Source organism: Miscanthus floridulus, chromosome 10 (genome assembly GCF_019320115.1).
Source record: "Miscanthus floridulus cultivar M001 chromosome 10, ASM1932011v1, whole genome shotgun sequence".
Taxonomy (NCBI): Eukaryota; Viridiplantae; Streptophyta; class Magnoliopsida; order Poales; family Poaceae; genus Miscanthus; species Miscanthus floridulus.
In genome coordinates, this window is record NC_089589.1 from 105,951,754 (window position 1) to 105,960,307 (window position 8,554).

Here is an 8,554-nt window from a genome sequence, read left to right on the forward strand (position 1 = left end):
ATATTATTTCCGCTGCAACCCAATGTATGTGATGTGTATTTGCTTAATCACGCAATCTTGGTTGTGATGTTGATTTACTGAGGTCTTTCAGGACACTCGGCGGACTACCGGGTTTGTATGAGTGAAAGTATGGGTGTGTCAACGTGTTAGCGGGGACAATCGTACTTGATCTTGTATAAATTGGGTGGTTCTGTCATAGACACCGACAGCCACAATGATGATGATGGTGGCGATGATGTTGAGGTAGCCAACGATGTCTAGTGGAGCATCCTAGAGAATGAAGATGCACTAACTAGTAGTGGTTCGCCCTTGCAGGAGTTAGGACCCTTTCCGTTCCACGGAGGGGAGGGTATGTATGGGGAGCCAACAGAGGTGGGACATACCGTTGGCCTCCCTTAGGAGTCAATAGGGGCAGGCAGCTCTACCACCGTGCTTAAGATGCTGACAGAGGCAGGCAGCTCCGCTGCTGTGCCCCAAGAGTCAAGGGGAGTGAGCCCCTCTGCCCAAGAGCAGGGAGCGGGCTCGAAGTGGCCTTGCCCCAATGAGGCTGAGCAGAGGTCGAGGGGTTTGCCCCCCAAACGTATATGCTGCCCAACGGTGCTAAGGTAAGTTATTAGTTCCCTTGCTTCCTCTGTTTTGGATGGATTTCATTGTGACTTACGCCTGTCGTTTCTTACAGCGTCAGGCGGCAGCATAATCCTTTGGCATTGGTGCCAAAGAAGAGCGTTGCCTTCCAAGCGAGGCGGTAGCCGTCGGCTAGTGCCACGCTCGTTTCATCTGGGGGTGGCACCAATGTGACCATGCCTTCGGGCAGACAGGCGCTGCCCATGGTGGTGCCCATGCCCTCGATGGGACAGGCAGATGTGGGGGCCCAAGGGGCTCTTTTAGAGTTCACCGAGCAGCCAGCGATGGTGGTGACATCGCTGCCAATGATGGGGTGGACGAGGCTACCGACTACGCTCGTGGCGCCGACCGTGGTGGGTGCGACATAGCCGATCATGACCCTACCAACGTAGGTGGAGGTGGCGGTGGCTGTGACAGGTGGGCCATAGCCGAGCGCTATTGTGGTGGTGCCTGAGGTACCAGCATGACTCGCGTCATCGACAGCCCAAGTGATGGAGTCTAGCATGCTTTGGATAGAGGGGGACGTGGCTGAGGGGTCCATGGAGTCATGGTGCTAGGAGAGAGTTTGGCACCCATACTTCTGACCCCTTCCATTGTCAGAGGGGCGTCCTAGTGGGAACGTCGTGGCGAGAGGGCTCGGCGGTGCTTGGAGCCAGTGGGGAGTCATCTCTGGCCCTGACATCGGTGGGCGGCAACTCGCCTATGTGGGGCGAGCCCCTTCTCTGGTGGACAAATCCGTAGGATCCGACGTTGACGCTCTTCACCCTAGATGTTGCCACCGTGAGCATGGAGTTGGAGAGCCTCAACGTGGGAGTCACATGCATGCTTGAAGCCCTAAACCAGACTAGGGGTGCCTTGGCCGACGTCGTCGTTCCACCGGCCGGGTATTCGCTTGATCCTGCTTCTCGCCCTTTCCTTTCTCCACATATTTTTGTATTCTGACCATCATCTTCTTTCAGTTCCTCATTGCTCATAGCCAGGGGAAGTCACGGTTTCTTCATGAGCAGAAGGAAACCTAGGACCGCCTCATCGAGGAGGCATGGCTGCATGGGGAGGTGATGGCTTGGCTTGCTACCTCCTAGCAGAGGGTGGCTGAGCTGACTCACCTTGCTGAGGACACGGGCGGTCTTCAGTCATGGGTGGCCGAGGCTCGTTGGCATGCTGATGAGGCTGAGAGGGTGTTTGAGGCCCTATTGGTGAGGTTGTGGAGAGACGAGGAGGAGGCCACCAAGGTCAAGAAGGAGCCAGATGAGCTGCTCTAGAGGGACATCGAGGCCCGCCAGAAGATCCTCAACCTTGTAGCTAAGGTTGAGAAGGAAAGGGAGTTGAAGCTAGGGGCCGAGGAGAACCTCGTGATCCTAGATAGGAGGGTGGGCTAGGATGCTGCAGCGGTCGCTTGGCTATGCAAGGAGCGGGATGAGTTGCTCCATACCATAGAGAGGCTCCACTCGGAGCATGGTGCGACTTGCAAGGAGCGTGACTAGGCCTTCTGAGAGCATGATTAGGCCTGCCAAGAGCGCAACAATGCATAGCAGAAAGTTGACTCCCTCTAGGCAAAGCTCGGAGTCATGACTGTGTAGAGGCTGGAGGCCGAGAGTGTTTCAGTCGGGCTGGCCATGGACCTTGCTGAGGCGAGGAGGAATCTTTAGGCAGAGGGCGACGAGCTCGGTATCCTGAGCGCTACCCTTGAAGTGATCTATGATGACCTTGAGGTGGTGCGGTCGGAGGGGACCAGCTCGCTCACGGCCCATGCCGTCGTGATCACGGCTTGGGTGCGCCAGCTCAAGAGGAATGACCTTCACGCTAGGGTCATCCAATCCTTCGCGATTGCTCATTCTCATTATGGGGACAACATCGACCTAGAGGCAATGAGCCATGGCTTCGTGCCTGGCTATGAAGTCCATGAGCTGGAGGAGATGGAAGCAGCGGTTGCTCCCCTTTTGTAGGACCTGGCGGACAGAATAGAGAGCATAGTCCTCCCTTGAAGGGGTTAGTTCAATAGGTTGATCATTCTTGTAATTAGGGTACAGGTGCCGACCTTTGTGTATCGCTTGAACAAACTTGTCATTTCATTTCATTTGACCAAGTCTGTTCCTTTGTTTTTCCTCCCTTTTTTGTGTGAAAAGGGGTTCATGCGTTCCAACCCTTCCGTTTGTTATGACCATAGAGGTCGAGGTGTAAGATGGAAACTCTGATCACACTAGTGAGCAAGAGTGCCATAGCCGCTAGGGCATAGGTCTCACAGTCTGACTAGCCATGCTCAGTTGTTCGTTTTCGTAGACCCTGCCACTAGGTTTAACGTGAGGAAGAGGTTAGGAGCGGTGACTGTTTCAAAAAGGGTACATATATACCCTTATCAACCCCCGAGTGAGACCCGACCCATTGCCATTGCTAGGGTCGGGTGTCACTGAAGATCGAGGAGAGGGTAGCGAGACTTAGGAGAAAAGCATCTCTTGTTTTTGTGCGTACCCCTCCATAGGATCTGAGCTATCATTCTGCGACCACGTGTTTGGTCTCCTTGCGAGTCCAACTTTCCTCGAGCCCCTGCGCGTAGCAGGAGGCTGGTCGAGGGTCGACTCATTTCTATGATTGTCGCCTTGTCCATGATTTCTACAACTAGAGGGGTTGAGCTAATGTCACTTGCCTCGATGGCTCGAGTGATGCACTCGGTGAGCTCGCTAACGGGCATGTTCGAGTGGAATCTGGGTCTATCATTTGTGACAGGGTTGGCATAGCCTTCATGTGGCGTCCCACTGCTCCTTAACCCACCTCCCGGTAGATGCCCGAGCCATTCTAGGGAGTGACTCAGGTGGCCCAATGGCCTCCCCTTAATGAGGATTCTATGGGGTCGGCTCAAAGTTAGGATCGAATGAGAAGATTGAGATGACCCTATCCGCTTCTAAGCGGTCGAGCAAAGGCCGCTGGGGCTCATCTATGTTTTCTCCCCTAGCTCTGTTCGATGTGAGGTGGCCTCGGGCCCTTCGTGGGCTAGCCTTCGATCCTCGATCAGTTGGACTCCTGATTTGGGGTCGAGCAGCTTGAGGCCCTGAGCCCTGTGGGGCTCGATAGGGGTCGGCTAAATTTCATGTGTCACCCCATCCTCGGTTTCCACAATCAGAGGGGCTAAGATAATGACACTTGCCTCGATGGCTCGAGTGTCATGCTTGGTGAGCTCACTAATGGGCATGTTCAAGTGGAATCTGGGTCCGTCATCCGCTGATGGTGTTGGCATAGCCCTCAAGTGGCATTCTACTACTCCTTAACCCACCTCCCGGTAGATGTCCGTGTCGCTTTGGAGCGACTTAGGTGGCCCACTGGCCTCTCCTCGATGGAGATTCTATGGGCATGGCTTGAGGTTAGGATCAAACAAGAAAGGTCAAGATGTCGTTGTCCGCTTCTGAGCGGGGTCAGGCAAGGGCCACTGGGGCTCATCTCGGTTTTTCTCCCCTAGCTCTGTTTGATGTGAGGCAGCCTTGAGCCCTTCGTGGGCCAGCCTTCGAACCTCGGTCGGTCGCCGTTCATATTGGATGAGATGGCTACTGCTTCGTGACATGACGCGAAGCATTGTGATGCAGCAATTACATATGCAATGCTTGGATGTATGGGATGAATGTATGGATGAATGGATGAATGGATGAATGAATTATGAATGAATGTATGGATCAATGAATGATTATCTAATGGAAAAGTAAAAGAAAGGGGGTTGGTGAAGTCACCTTGATGGCTCGAGTGATGGGTTCAGGGAGCTCTTTCCAGATATGTCTGTGTGGGGTCCAGGTCCATCGTTCGTGATGGAGTTGGTGTAACCTACATAGGGTACCCCACCGTTCCTTACCCATCTCTTGGTCGTGACCCGAGCCGTTTGATAGGCTTTGGGCGACCTGCCGGCCTCTCCTTGATGGAGGTTCTGTAGGTGGGCTCCTCCAAATCCTTCCTAGGAAGGCGGAGGCCTAAGCTTAGGGTGTGGGCAACAAACTCGGATTATGCTGGTGAGAAAAGATGCCATGGCCATCGGGGCATAGGCTTTTTGCAGTCTGACCAATTTGACCCAGCGTTTGTTTCCGCACACCTCACCTATAGGTTTTAGCGTGAGAAAAGGGTTAGGCATAGAGAATGTCTACCGAATAGACACTCTTGCTAGCCCCCGAGCAAAATCTAACCCCTTGCCGTTGCTAGGGTCGGGGCTCGATAGCGAATCTAATTATAGAGAACGCGCATAAAGTAAGGGTGACCCATCTCTCGACAGCAGCCTGAATCGTTTGATCAATTTGGGTGACCCACTAGCATAGGGCTTACCTCGATGGCACGAGTGATGGGTTCGGGGAGTTCTTACCGAATATGTTTGAGCGGAAAACAGGGTCTGTCATTCATGATGGGGTCAGCATAGCCCATGTGGGGCATCTCGCTGCTCCCTATCTGTCCATTGGTAGCGGCTAGGCCATCTGGTTGACTTGTATGATCTACTAGGATAGGGCTTACCTTTCGAGACAGAGGATGAGAACATCTCGCGCAAGGATTTAGTTAGTCCGATAAGCTAGGTGATGAACTTGTAATAAATGGACAAGATCTTAAATTTCATTTTGGCCAAACAGCGTTTTGGACCTTCTCCCCTTTTTGTCTATAAAAGGTTAGTGCACTCTGACCTTTTCTATCATTGAGGGCGTAAGGCTCGGGGTGTGGGCGAACAGACTCTGATCACGCCAGTGAGCAAAGGCGCCGTAGCCACTGGGGCGTAGGTTTCTCGCAGTCCGACCAGTTATACTCAGAGTGTGTTCCTGCAACCCTAGCCCCTAGGTTTAAACATGAGGAGGGGTCGGGCATAGAGACAGTTTACCTGATAGGTATGCTCTTATTAGCCCCTAAATGAGGCCTGATCCCTTGCCGTTGCTGGGGTTGGGCGTCACTAAAGGTCGGGGAGTTTGATAACAAAACTGATAAGAGAAAGTGTACGTTTATTAAGAGTAAAAGCAACATAGCTGCTCAATGTTCTAGGCATTGACAAAGACTTCGCCGTCGATGGTCTTAAGCTTGTAGGGACCTGGTCAGAGCACCTTCGCGATGGCATACGGTCCCTCCCATGGTGGAGAGAGCTTGTGGCAGTCCTTGTTGCTCTGGATGAGGTGGAGCACCGAGTCTCCAATGTTAAAGGCCCGTCCCCGCACTCGACGGCTGTGGTACCAGCGCAACACTTGCTAGTACTTGGCCGAGTGGAGGAGGGCAACGTCGCGTGCTTCATCTAGCTAGTCCATGGCATCCTCGAGGGATGCCTCGACTCCTTGTTCGTTGTATGCCTTGACCACTGGCGCTCCATGGTCAAGGTCGGTCGGGAGGATAGCCTCAGAACCGTAGACCATGAAAAATGGTGTGTAGTCGGTGGCCCAGCTGGGGTCATCCTCAGGCTCTAGAGCACCATGGGAAGCTCCATGACTCATCGTCCACCAAACTTGTTCAACAGGTTGAAGATCCTAGGCTTGAGGCCTTGTAGGACCATGCTGTTTGCATGCTTGACCTGCTCGTTCATGCAGGGGTGCACCATAGTGGCCTAATCGACATGGATGTGGTGTTCATCATAGAATCAGATGAACTTCTTTCTGGTGAACTGTGTGCCATTGTTTCTTGATAATGGAGATCGAGGCCCGAAAGCGATGGACGATATCAAGGAAGAACAGCACGGCTTGCTCGGTCTTGATCGTGGAGATTGGCCAGGCCTCTATCCACTTTGTAAACTTGTCTAAGGTGACAAGCAAGTGGGTATAGTACCTGAGTGCTCTTATGAGAGGTCTGACCAGGTCGAGCCCCTAGACCATGAACAACCATGTGATGGGGATCGTCTGGGGTGCTTGGGCCGGCAGGTGGGTCTGCCGAGCATAGTATTGACACCCTTCGCAGGTGCGCACGATATGCTCACCATCGACAACTGCGGTCGGCCAGTAGAAACCTTGACAGAACGTGTTTCCGACTAGGGTTATAGGCACGGCATGATGACCACAAACCCCACTGTGGATGTCACTCATCAATTGCTTCCCTTGTTCGATGGGGATGCAGCGCTGCAGAATCCTCGTGTGGCTTCGCTTGTAGAGTTCACCCTCAATAAGGACAAAAGACTTGGCACGATGAGCGAGCCATCGAGCTTCCATCTTCTCTATCAACAGCACCTCACGGAGGAGGTAGTCAAGGTAAGGTGTCCTCTAGTCGACCAGAGGGTCGGGCTCTATCGCTAGGTCCTCATCAAACTCCATGACCTCAGGGTCGGATGAAGCCCATGGCTGGTTAGCCACCGAGCCTAGGGTGGGCGACCCATCACTAGCTTGTTCTGGATCCTCATAGTAGACTGAGGGCTTGTGCTGATCGCTAGCAAAGATGCCCATCGGCACCGGCTCTCGGTCGGATGCCGCTTTCACCAGTGCATCGGCCATGTTGTTGAGACACCTTGGGATGTGATTGAGCTCGAGGCCATCGAACTTGTCCTCTAGCTGGAGGACTTCTCAACAGTATGTAGCCATCTTGGTGTTGTGGCAGCTTGACTCCTTCATGACTTGGTCGATGACCAGCTGGGAGTCACCCTAGACATCAAGGCATCGAATACTGAGCTCGATGGCGATGCACAGACCATTGATGAGTGCCTCATATTCGGCTACATTGTTGGAGGAGGGGAAATGGATGCGAACCATGTACCTCATGCATACCCCAAGGAGTGAAACGAAGACCAGCCCCACGTCGGCGCCTTTCTTGATCAGTGATCCATTGAAGTACATCATCCAATACTCCTGGTCGACGACTACTTGCAGCATTTGGACCTCGGTCCACTCTATAATGAAATCAGCCAGCACTTGGGACTTGATGGCCATTTGGGAGGCATATGAAATGCCTTGTCCCATTAGCTTGAGTGCCCACTTCATGATTCTTCCCATAGCATCCTAGTTTTGGATGACCTCGCTAAGGGGGAAGGATGTCACAACCGTCACTGGATGTGACTCGAAGTAGTGGCACAGCTTCCTCTTGGCGATGAGGACGGCATATAGGAGCTTCTGGATTTGGGGGTAGCGGTTCTTGGAATCAAACATGACCTCACTAATGAAGTACATGGGGCACTGTACTCTGAGGCTATGTCCCTCTTCTTCTCGCTCCACCACCAGGGCGGCGCTGACCACTTGCGTGGTGGCCACAATGTAGAGCAGAAGCGGTTCTCCATTGGTTGGAGCAACTAGGATCGGGGCCTTTGTTAGGAGCTGCTTGACCACGTCAAGCACTTCTTGGGCCTCGGGTGTCCATTCAAAGTGGTCGGCCTTCTTTAGAAGCCAATAGAGGGGGAGACCTTGTTCACCGAGGCACGAGATGTAGCGGTTGAGCGTGGTGAGGCACCCTGTGACTCATTGTACCACCTTTATGTTCTGAATAGGGTCCATCCTTATGATGGCCGAGATCTTCTCTAGGTTGGCCTCGATGCCATGCTCGGAGACAATGAAACCCAGTAGCATTCCCCTCTGGACCTCGAAAACGCACTTCTCAAGATTGAGCTTAATGCTGTTATGCCCAGAGTTTGGCAAAGGTCTGCTCGAGGTTGGTTATGAGCTGGTCAGCCCATTTGGACTTGACCATGATGTCGTCCACATAGGCCTCAATGGTTCGCCCGATGAGGTCTCTGAAACATTTGAGCATACATCACTGGTACGTAGCCCCAGCGTTCTTTAGACCGAATGGCATCGTGATGTAGCAAAACGAACCAAATGGGGTGATGAAAGATGTCGCGAGCTGGTTGGACTCTTTCATCACGATTTGATGGTACCCAGAGTACGCATCAAGGAAGCAAAGGGTTTTGCACCCTGAGGTAGAGTTGACTGCTTGCTCTATGCATGGCAAAGGAAACAGATCCTTTGGGCATGCCTTGTTGAGACTAGTGTAGTCAACACACATTCTCCATTTCCTACTC